This window comes from Gasterosteus aculeatus, chromosome Y (genome assembly GCF_964276395.1).
Source record: "Gasterosteus aculeatus chromosome Y, fGasAcu3.hap1.1, whole genome shotgun sequence".
Lineage (NCBI taxonomy): Eukaryota > Metazoa > Chordata > Actinopteri > Perciformes > Gasterosteidae > Gasterosteus > Gasterosteus aculeatus.
The window spans coordinates 9,454,835-9,467,233 of NC_135709.1; the positions used below are offsets into that span (position 1 = coordinate 9,454,835).

General features: G+C 42.4%; 1 long non-coding RNA gene across 1 annotated transcript; it reads left to right on the plus strand.

Annotated features, from left to right (window-relative positions):
- The first annotated feature begins 7,682 nt into the window (after window positions 1-7,682).
- On the plus strand, window positions 7,683-10,770 carry LOC144390731 (uncharacterized). Its single transcript, XR_013454576.1, has 2 exons — window positions 7,683-7,878; window positions 10,406-10,770. It is a non-coding gene; the product is annotated as an uncharacterized LOC144390731 (long non-coding RNA).
- The last annotated feature ends 1,629 nt before the right edge of the window (window positions 10,771-12,399 follow it).

Genomic DNA, 12,399 nt, shown 5'->3' on the forward strand with positions numbered 1-12,399 from the left:
AGGTAATTATTAAACACCTTTTATTCTCTGATTTGAACATCGTTTAGGCTCTTTCCTTATGAAAAAAAAAGTTTTACGTTTTTTTATGGAAGTAAATCTGTGTCATCGGATTTTTAAAGAAAAAGGTGATTGAACTTTTTGCAGTTGAATATTTCTGCATTGAAATCATGTATCTGAATGTTTTTCAACGTTAAAATATTCAACCACAAATAATTCAACCGCAAAAAATTCAACCGCAAAAATTCAACCGCAAAAATTCAACCATAAAAAATTCAACCGCAAAAATTCAATCACCTTTTTCTTTCAAAATCCGATGACACAGATTTACTTCCATAAAAAAACTTAAAACTTTTTTTTTTTTTGTGTTTAATAATTACCTTCAGTTGTAAATTATATTTTATGACGTTGGCGAGGTGACATGTGGCAGCAACGTGCTGTACCATTTATATTCACGCCATTTAAAGTCCTCGCAGACTCTCACACTCCTTAGGCTGGACCTGTAGTGGCGGAGCTCCCTCCACCACCTCCTCCGGTGGAGCCTCCTGTGGAGAGTGCCTGGGTGCGAGGTCTAAGGCATGCTAAAGAGGTAAGCGCTTCCCCTGCATCCCAGCCACCCACACAAAAATGAATGAACTGCTGTGCGTGCGTGCGTACTATCTGTTTGGAAAGATATTCTCTAAGGCTTTGTAAGCCAAATAGGTTTTGATTGATTCCCTGTCACACAAGGTTTTCACGTGAAAAGACAGCAGCATAGACCTTAAGGAGAAAGGCAGACATTAATATAAAATGTTTACCATTATTTGTGTTTGATTTTAATAAGTTGTTCTGTGTCCCATAGGTGTTGAAGAAGGCCACCATCCGTAAGGAGCAAGAGCCTGACTTTGAGGAGAAGCGCTTTAATGTGACCATCGGAGAGGTAAATTAAAAAATTCGAAATAAAGATAAACAATTGAAAGTCAGCGCTGAACTTCAATTACTGATGTTAAAAACCACAAACCAAGCCAGAATGGATTAAGGATTCTGGCCTCAATTTGTGGATGGATGGATTAAGGATTCTGGCCTCAATTTGTGGATGGATGGATTATGGATTCTGGCCTCAATTTATATCAAGACAGTTACAAAATCAGCCTACTATCACCTAAAAAATATATATATGATTTGTCTCAACAAAATTTAGAAAAACTTGTCCATGCATTTATCTTCAGTAGACTTGATTACTGTAACAGTGTTTTTACAAGTTAATCAGAAAGCTGCCAGAATGCTCCAGCTCGAGTCCTCACTAGGACGAGGAAAGTGGATCACATCACTCCAGTTCTCAGGTCTTTACACTTGCTTCTTTTCCAAGACTTTACTTCAAAATCCTGCAGATGGTTTATAAAGCACTAAATGATTTAGAGCCAAAGTACATTTCGGATCTGCTGCTGCTACCTTATGAACCGCCACAAACCGCAGGACTGGGTCGTCTGGGACTGGTCTACTTTCTGTTCACAGAGTCAAAACTAAACATGGAGAAGCAGCGTTCAGAAAGAGTTATCTCTTTTAAATCCAGATTAAATAGAATTTTTTAAATATTTGTAACGTTGTCTTTTATCTCTTGAATGACTTTTTCTTTTATGTTTCAATCAATTTTCTTAACTGTTTTTAAATCTGCTTACTTTGTTTGGAGATGCTTGCCTGCTCCAAGGCCTTCCATGACTCTCTTCCTTACTATACTCAACCCACGGCAGGTGCATGGACCAGGAAGACGGGTGGTGAGCGGTGACACAACGCAGAGACGACTCCAGATCCTGGTTGGTCCGTTCTGTCTGGCCATGCGTCTGCGGATGGTAACCAGTGGAGAGACTAGCTGTGGACCCCAGCGCCCGACAGAAAGCCTTCTAGACCTGTGACGAGAACTGCGGCCCTCTGTCGAACACTATATCAAGGGGAATGCCGTAGAGTCAGAAAACATGAAGGACCAGGTGGTCAGCAGTCTGTATGGCCAAAGGCAATTTGGGGACAGGAATAAAATACACCGCCTTGGACAACCGGTCGACAACCGTTAAAATGGTGGTATTGCCCCCAGGCAGAGGCAGGCCCGTCACAAAATCCACAGCGATGTGAGGCCATGGACGGTCTGGGATAGGCAATGGTCGCAACTGACCAGCCGGGGTTTGATGGGATGCCCTGCTGCAAGCACAAACTGAACAAGCTGATACAAATGCACGTGTGTCCCATGGCATGGATGGCCACCAAAACTGTTGGCGAACAAAGGCAAGTGTGCGGTGGAACCCAGGATGGCAAGTAAGTTTGGAGGAGTGTTCCCACTGTAGTACCTGAGATCTGACTGTGTCTGGTACAAACAAATGGTTGGGAGGACCACCACCTGGATCTGGATGAGATCACTGGGCCTTCTGGACGAGAGCCTCTACTCCCCACGTGACTGTGGCCAACGGGGAGAAGGGGGGAAGAATCAGCTCAGGCTCGAAGGCGGGTCCTTCTGTGGTGGACTGCCGAGAGAGAGCATCAGGCTTGATGTTGCGTGACCCAAGCCGGTAGGTGAGGGTGAAATTGAACCTTCCAAGGTACAAAGATGGAGAGGGCTTTTGGCCCAGCTACAAGATGGACGAAAGAGTGGACAGGGCCGTGAAGAATGCTGAGAAGCCTGGAGCTGACCGGCAGACCTATGACAGCAGGATCATTACGGTGTGCAAATAATATCACTTTTTGTTGGCACTTTTATAAGGATAGCAAATAATTTTCCTTGTGTTTTATATGGGGAAAGAATATTTATTCATTGTTCATAACTTTGTACTTTCTCTTCATTCTGTTGCCCATTTCATTTTTAGGTAATTACTTGGGAGGCCAGGCAAAGGATGAAAATTCATATGTCATGCAGCATATCCGATCTGCAGTCAGAGGAGGATGACATTTGTAAGAAAGGAAAGCCAATCTTAGTGTGAGTAAATATATTTGATTCTCAGCCAAATTATCTCGAAGACACTACCCCTACGTAAGTAACTCATCTTTCTTGGCCGTGAAACAAACGGTCACATTTTGCATCTTGTCACGGTAAGCGTGTTGTGTCACTTTCTGTTGCCAGCGTGTCTGATGTCATCGAACTTTTCACAGCTCTACTGAGTTGATTGTGTCATGATATTTTTCAGTACAAGCAGTGAATTATCTGTTATCGCCTGACGTTGTTTAGCGTCAACGTTACTTCTATTAGCATTAGCTAACATTGCATTAGCCTAGCAGCTAACTGTTATATTATTAAAAAATAATCATGCACGCTTACGCTAGAATGAAATTACACTTCAACTATAAATGCATAGTAATAATGGGTGAAAACCGCTTAAAGGCCGGATTGCACGAACCCCAGAACACGAACATTTTGCTAAAAAGCTGCACGCACTATCTGAGTCAAATGCAGAAAAACAGGAAACACATTATCTCCATATTGAGAATAACACGTCCATACATGGAACTGCACAACACATACATTGCAAACATCCTGATATGTAGTGAACTCATGAACAACGAGAGGCGTGATGATCCGAGAGCCTAGAGGGGTAGACCTCCTTGACCCCCACCAGTCAGGTTTCAAGGCAGGCCACTCCACAGAGACTGCTCTCCTTGCTGTCTCAGAGCAACTCCACACTGCTAGAGCCGCCTCTCTCTCCTCTGTCCTCATCCTTCTGGACCTCTCTGCTGCATTTGACAAGGTCAACCACCAGATCCTTATTTCCTCCCTTCAGGAACTTGGTGTCACAGGCTCTGCTCTCTCCCTTCTCTCGTCCTACCTCGACGGCCGCACCTACCGGGTAACCTGGCGAGGATCTGTGTCGGAACCTTGTCCTCTTACTACTGGAGTTCCTCAGGGTTCCGTGCTGGGTCCCCCCCTGTTTTCGCTTTACACCAACTCTCTTGGCGCTGTCATTCGCCACAGCTATGCCAATGACACCCAACTAATTCTCTCCTTCCCTCACTTAGACACCCAGGTGGCGGCTCGGATCTCTGCCTGTCTAACTGACATCTCTCAGTGGATGTCCGCCCACCATCTGAAAATCAACCCCGACAAGACTGAACTACTTCTCTTTCCCGGAAAAGATTTGCTTACCCAGACCCTGACAGTCAACTTTGGAAACTGCGTACTAACGCCCACTTTGACCGCTAAGAACCTCGGCGTCACACTCGACAGCCAACTCTCCCTGACTCCCAACATCACCGCGACAACGCGATCCTGTAGATACACGCTGTACAACATCAGGAGAATACGTCCCCTTCTCACTCAGAAGGCAGCGCAGGTACTGATTCAGGATCTTATCATCTCCCGCCTGGACTACTGCAACTCCCTCCTGGCTGGTCTCCCTGCCACCGCCATTCGACCTCTGCAGCTCATTCAGAATGCAGCAGCTCGACTGGTCTTTAACCTTCCGAAATTCTCCCACACTACTCCACTCTTCCGCTCTCTTCACTGGCTACCAGTGGCCGCCCGCATCCAGTTCAAAACATTGGTGCTCACGTACCATGCTGTGAATGGATCGGGTCCAGCTTACATCCAGGACATGGTCAAACCCTACATCCCAACCCGCACTCTCCGCTCTGCATCTGCAAAACTACTCGTTCCTCCCTCACTGAGAGCAAAACACTCGACTAGATCTCGACCCTTTGCTGTCCTTGCGCCTAAATGGTGGAACGAGCTCTCTGAAGACACCAGGACCGCAGAGAGCCTTCACATCTTCCGCCGCAAACTAAAGACACACCTCTTCAGACTCTACCTCAACTAAAGACTAACAAATTGTAGCACTTAAATTGTACTTGTAACGTCACTCATCTATAGCAAATTGTAAATTGGCTTATTTGAGGAAATTGCACTTTCTTGTTTCTTGTTCTCCTGAGTTTGTACCCTATGGTTGAATGCACTTATTGTACGTTGCTTTGGATAAAAGCGTCCGCTAAATGATATGTAATGTAATGTAATGTAATGTAGACATCCCTGTGCTCCAATGGGGCTCTTTGAAGTCCTAAACAGGAGCCACCTCCATCTTAATAAACCAATCAAAAATGCTCTTAAAGACTATATAATTCGAGCGCACTTTGTATTAAGTGCCTTTTTCCTACTGTTGTCAAATAGCTTTAAATAGGTCCATGCACGTTAAACTGCAGGACAGAATACTCTTAGAAAGACTCACAAATAAACATTGGCATATTGCTTTGATCAAAGTCCCCAGTCTTGTCCTTGTTTTGCTTGCACGACATAACCTAGTGATGTCTTCCCTCCCTACCTCTCCTGCTCTTTCTTGTTCGGAGTGTTACGGGTTTAGCTATTCCTCTGCCTCCCTTACGGATAATGGTACATGTAAGAAAGAAGTTTAGTATATTTGATAAATTGGAGGCGAGGCTTAGTGAGTTAGAAGCACGGCTCCGCACCATGGAAGCTCAGTCGTTAGCCACTGTAGTTAGCCAGTGTCGGGATCTCCGATCCCCCCGAGTTGGTTGATGAGAAGGATTGCAACACGTTGATCAATTAACGTCAAAAAGTTAACATTTATTTAGAAGAGAAACAGATTACATGAGCAATTTTTCGCAGATATATCTGGCTCTAACTATTGCTTGCAAGCAGGAGGTCGAATACACAAGCACGTATTTCAGTGTTCGGTGTAAATGGCGTCGCCGAGCAGTAAAAACGCTGAGTTTTTGTACACATGTGAAAACCATCCTCAGTGCCAGGTACGAGAATCTGCAAACCAAGTTGAGATAAGAACCAAGGTTAAGATGAGAGTAGCACGCACACAGCAAGATCATCCTCAGTGGCAGGTGCAAATTATAATTAATTGACACAAAGTAGAAACGTGAATCTGAAAACTTTCGTACCAAATAAGATATGAACCAAGGCCATGAACAGAAGTCCCTTGTATTGAAGCGTCGATACAAGCGTCACACGGTTCACCACCAACCACATTTCAAACCGCTTCTCCCCACTCAGCGACACACCCGCTGAGAAGCCAAATCTGGTGATAGGTAGCTACATTCGGAGGAACAGGAAGTTAGTGATATAGTGACCATAGTTACATGTATACCCGGGGCCAGAGCGGGCGACATTGAGTCTTAAACTGCTGGCTAAGGATAAACGTAAATACAGTAATTTCGTTCACGTCGACGGTAATGACTCCTGATTACGTCGCTCGGAGGTCACTAAAGTTAATGTGGAATCGGTGTGTTCATACGCTAAAATAATGTCGGACACCGTAGTTTTCTCTGGTCCCCTCCCAAACTTTATCAGTGACAATATGTATAGCCGCATGTCGTCATTCTGCCACTGGTTGTCGAGGTGGTGCCCAGTAAATAATGTGGGCTTCGTTGATCACTGGAAGACGTTTTGGGGAGAGCCTGGTCGGATTAGGAGGGACAGCATCCATCCCACTTTGGATGGAGTGGACTTAATCCATGACCCAGATTTCAGACCAGGAAACAGAGTCGCAGTCTTACACACTTGTCGCTTCCATCCGAGCAGTCACTCACCCAAACCATAATTAACCCTATACAGACCTTGTCTGTCCCACAGACAGTTATCTAAATCAAAGGTAAAATACCAATGGTAGTTAGAGTAAATAACTTTAAACTTTAATTAAAGTTACAACTAATAATGCAACAGTGCAACGATATCAGAAGACTCCTGTGAGTCCGTCCCAGATCGATCATTTTGTCGATGCTGCTACAGGCTCTTTGAAAGTGGCGCTGGACACTATTGCTCCTCTGGAAAGAAGAATAGCAACAAGAAGGAAGTTTGCTCCTTGGTGTAACCCTCAAACCCGGAACCTAAAGCAAACTGTGCGGAAACTTGAACGATTATGGCGTTTCACCCAATCGGAAGGATCTAGGCCAGTTTGGTAAGACAGCCATAAAACATATAAGAAGGCTCTCCGTAACACAAGAGCATCTTATTTCTCATCATTAATAGAGAAAAATAAAAACAACTCCAGGTTTCTCTTCAGCACTGTAGCCAGACTGACAGTCACAGCTCTGTCAAGCCATGTATTCCTTTGGACCTCAGTAGTAACGACTTCATGAATTTCTTCAATGATAAGATTCCGACTATAAAAGAGAAAATGTATGGTCTCCTGCCTTCAACCAGTGCCGACCTGTCCTCAGATGTAGGAACCTTGGATGCAGCAGTGGGCCCTGATGCCTGCTTGGATGCCTTCTCTTCCATCAACCTTGATCAACTGACTTCTATAATTTCAATGTCTAAGTCTTCTATTTGTCTCTTGGATCCGATTTCCGTCTGCTTAAGGAAGTCTTCACTCGATATCATGTGTAGCGGCCGTCTGCCACTTCCTGTGTGTGAGTGTTGGTACTTTTATTTTGAAATGTAATTAGCATCAGAGTCACGTGGGCAGGGGTGCAGTGATTTGTGAATGAGTGTAGGCATCTAGGCGGAGTGATGGTTGTATGGACATGGGGGTGAGTCGGGAGACGATACTTTTTGTTGACCGTATTCTACAGCGCACTTTATTGCATCGTCACACAGCATGTATCGCTTCGCCTGCTTGGATGTTTTTTAACTTGACTTTCGGACAATTTCTGCTTTTATTTTGAAAAGCGCCGTTTTCTTCTTCTTATGTTTTTTTGTGACGCTAACTTCCTGCTACTTACCATTTGCAACGTGGAAGTCACGCATCGTCGAAGCAAGGGTAAAACTTGTAAACTTATTAGTTATGTATTGTGTTAAATACATTACAATGATGTAAAGAAAGAGTTTAAATCGTAATTTATTTCATTATTTTGTATTGTTCGTACCTGTCATTTCAAAAAGCTCCTAATTATGAGGGTGTGCCGAGATGCTAGCTGGTGGAGGAAATTCCTTTGATTAGCGCTCTTGGAGAGCGGATTGAGGTATGAAGGATGCATGTGATGTTTTATTTGTCATAGCGTTTTAAACATTTCATTTCACTTTGGCTAGTATTTCAAATGATTTGTATCGAGTGTAAACATTATTTTGTATAGTTAATTGTTGAAACTACATAGAAGCATTGTGTATTTCTTCTGTTTCATTCTGTAGTTTTCACGGTGTTCAAGATGTTCACGACCCGTTTGAAACTCTCTGCGTCTTGATCAATCAATCCGAGGGGCCCGCTACAATCATTTAATAAATAAGCTTTAAGTGAACATGGGGGTGTGTTTGTGAGTGAGAGTTTGTGAGTGTAGTATAGAGAACGAGTTAAAATAAGTTTGTTAAAACAAATCCTGTTACATTTTCTGATTAGTATTTTTCTTTATTTTTTTAAATAAATATTAGGTTCATGGAGCAACTTGTACTGAAGTATTTTTGCAATGTGAATTTGCAGTTCTGTTTTAGAATAAAGGGTTGGAAATTAAAGCTTTTTAATGGTGTTTTTATCATCCAATTCATCAATTAATCGAAGAAATAATCAACCAATTAATCGATTATCAAAATAATTGTTAGTTGCAGCCCTACTATTGAGTACGCGCCAATTATTCTCAGACGTAATATAAGCAAAGGCCAAGTCGCTGGTGCAGCAGGCAAATGTTTATTGAGGTCAATACACAGCGGTGTAAAGAGTGGACTGAGAATTTGAGAAAGAAATGGAAGGAGAAGAAAGTTATGAAAAGAAAGAAGGATGGCCAAAGCTATGATTACGGCCAGGTCTTTAAAAAAGACATAAAGCACATTAACTTTCTTCTCCGTCGTTATTATGGTACTATGGCCCATAATCCATCCACTATCCCACAGGTCGAAACCCCCTAGTGGCCTGGCGAACTTCCGTTGTGTTTTGAGTGAACTTGCAGTGTTTCTCTCTTGCATGTGTTTAGAAGTTTGCGTCGCGTGTGCTCCGGTCGTTTTTGTGATTGCCGCATTTTCCTCTTGCAGCGTTTAACTGATGGATTTGTTTTGCCGTTTGCAACGCGTTTGCACGTATCGGACACCGTCGTTCGTCTGAGAAATGTTGAATTGAACAAATTGAATTTGAATTTTATACATCGAATGTTTGCTATTGACGATGCAATAAAACATCCATCGGTTAAAAAGTAATTTGTAGTAGTTTTTGAGAAGAGCACTTTAACACTAGTACTTACTTGTAATTGAGTACAATTCAAGCAATCTAACAGTACTTGACTTGAGTACTTGAGTACAAATTTTTAGTACTCTTTCTACATTTGGAATTCTTGAAGGCCACCAATGTTGGTCACAGAGTCCCACAAGGTTCTGTACTTGGACCGATTTTATTTACCCTCTATATGCTTCTTTTGGGCGATCTTATCAGGAAACACTGCATAAACTTCTATTGTTATGCAGACGATACTCAACTGTATGTGTCGATCAAAACAGAAGAGACCGACCAGCTTGTTAGACTTCAAGAATGTCTTGGAGACATTAGAACTTGGATGACCAGCAGCTTCCTGACGCTAAACTCAGAAAAAACAGAAGTTATCTTGATACGCCCAGAGCGCCTTCGAAGTCAGCTGTCGCGTGATACACTTTTTATGGATGGAATTGCTCTGGTATCAAGCAGCACCGTCAAGAATCTTGAAGTTCTCTTCGACCAGGATATGTCCTTCAACTCTCATATAAAGAAGACTTCAAGGACTGCCTTTTTTCATCTACGTAATATATCGAAAATCAGGAACTTTCTGTCTCAAAGTGATGCAGATAAATTAGTTCATGCGTTTGTTACTTCTAGACTGGATTACTGTAATTCTTTGTTATCAGGCTGCTGTATTAACTTCTCTGCACTGCCTCCCTGTTAAATCAAGAATAGAATTTAAGGTACATCTCCTCACCTACAAGGCACTTGCTGGTGAGGCACCGTCTTATCTTAAAGAGCTTGTAACACTGTATTGCCCTACAAGGTAGCTGCGCTCCATAGATGCTGGGTTACTTGTTGTTCCTAGGGTTTTAAAAAGTAGGATGGGAGCCAGAGCCTTCAGTTATCAAGCTCCTCTTTTGTGGAACCAGCTTCCACTTTCAGTCCGGGGGGCAGATTCGGTCAGCTCTTTTAAGATAAAGCTTAAAACTTTCCTCTTTGATTCTGCCTATAGTTAGGGCTGGCTCAGGTTAGCCCAGACAAGCCCTTAGTTAAACTGCTATAGGCTTAGCCTGCCGGGGGACTTCTTGGGACACACCAAGCTCCTCTCTCACGCTCTCTTTCTACAATAATCCATGTTTTATTAATGCACATGACTTATTCAGCTTCTTTCTGGGAGTTTTTTGTCCTTTTTCCCCTAGCATGTCTCCGTAGATCGTAGTTCCTTCTGGACCCTGGTCCTGACACCTGCCGTGGCCATGCTGACACCTGCTGCTGCCATCATCATCATTATTATTTTAAATTTTAATCATATTACTGTAATCATAAACCAACATTACCCTCTCCTAAAGTATTTGTGCTCTCCCTTCCGACAGGCTTCTGTGGATGGGGGTTCTATCTCATGGTGGTGGTCCCTGCAGTGGTCCTGCCGTGCGCCTGGCTTGCAACTCGCAATTATTTGAATCATTTCTGTCATAGGAATTAAATATATTATACATCTTTTACATTTCTGTCCTGTACACATGACATCTATTGTAGTCTGTCCATGCCAGGAGTGGGATCCGTCCTCTGACGTTCTCCCTAAGGTTTCTTCCCTTTTTTAATTTTTTGGGGAGTTTTTCTTGTGCCGATGTGTGGGTTTCGGGACAGAGGATGTCGCATGTGTACAGACTGTAAAGCCCTCTGACCCAAATTTGTAATTTGCGATTTTGGCTATACAAAATAAAATTAATTGGCTGATTGTCTGAGTATTGCCTTTAGTGAAGCCGTTTCAACAGTGCTGCTTCCCTCTGGTAGACTTTTTACAATTTTTGAATTTTCAGAGTCAGTTAGATCACTTTTTTGGCCCATTTGGCATGAGGAAACGAAGCTGACTATTAATTATGCACACATTGGTATAGGGTGTTGATCTCCTGAGGCCACACCTTCCCTCATTACACAAATGCACATCACCTGATATTTTATATCCAATTAGCACTTAGCTTGGAGTTGGGAAATATGCATACAAATGATGATATGGTCAAATACTCACTTGCCTAATAATTGTTCACACAGTGAATATCATGCAGGTTAAAAAAATTAAAAAGGCTCACTGCACAAATGGAAAAGTTTCACGTTGGCCTTAAATCAAGAGCACTTTCAGGATGATTATGCCTTTGGAATTAAAATAGTATGACACATTTTTTAGATTGTTTTAGTAGAGACAGTTTAGGCAAGATCTCCAGAATTCTGTTCAATACATCCTGATACATATGTGTTTTTGATTTGTCCTGATTTGATTCCTCTGGGCTTGCCTCCCAAGAGGAGAAATAATTGACAAATAATTTAATTACTCATTTTTTTCCAAAACGGGGGGCACGGTGGTGTGGTTAGCACTGTCGCACTGTGTACCCCGTCTCTCGCCCGAAGTTGGCTGGCATAGAATCCAGCCCCCCCATGACCCTGTGTGCAGGATAAGCGGTTTGACGATGGATGGATGGATGTGACAGATTGGACTTTTAAATTAAGCAGAGTAGCAAACATTTTGTTGAGTAAACATCTACCTATTGGAAAGTTTAGCGGGGAAAGGCACGGACGGTCATGTTTCGGGAAGGTAGCTGACCTGATCCTCCCCAATCACACCAAAGTGACAGGGACTTAAAGGCCATTGCAATGCTTCAATGATCTCTATCACTCTTTCTGCACAATTGTAAAACACACACACAAACTCACAAATGCAAATTATCATTAGTGAATAGACTTATCTCAGAGATACTAAATAATGTACCTGGAGTAACTGAGGATTTGCGGTAAACTGCCCCTTCAACACACTGTTATAAGATAGTATAACTCTTTTAGATATTAATACCAGGTCCTCCTCATTCATGTTTTCCTAAGATTCAACATGACCAGCGAGTCTCTTTGTAGCGGAAAATAGGATTTTCCATTTCACACAGTTTAGTCAAATTAAACATGAATCCCAACACGATGTTCAGGTTACAAGTGTTTTGCAATTAACTGGAACAGAAAGCAGTGAGTGCCAGCAGCTCTTAAAAATGATCTGTTCAACAGTGTTTCATCAGTTGTTATACTAACATGACTTTTCCAAGAGAATTTAATTGTGTAATAAATAGTAAATAAATATTTACTACAAATATCACACAAATGTAATGCACATGCTCATATGTAAAAATCACAAGTAAGTAGAGAAGAAAATCAATTTTTTTTGTTAATTCTCCACGCACGGCAGTCCCACACTGACACAAATGTGTCCATTCACTTTCTGGAGAAGTAAATACACTAAATGAATCCCTCTCAGACACAATTGACGTATGAGCCAGAAAATCTGATTTATTAGGAAAAGCCTGAATTAGCTGAACTGAAACGAATG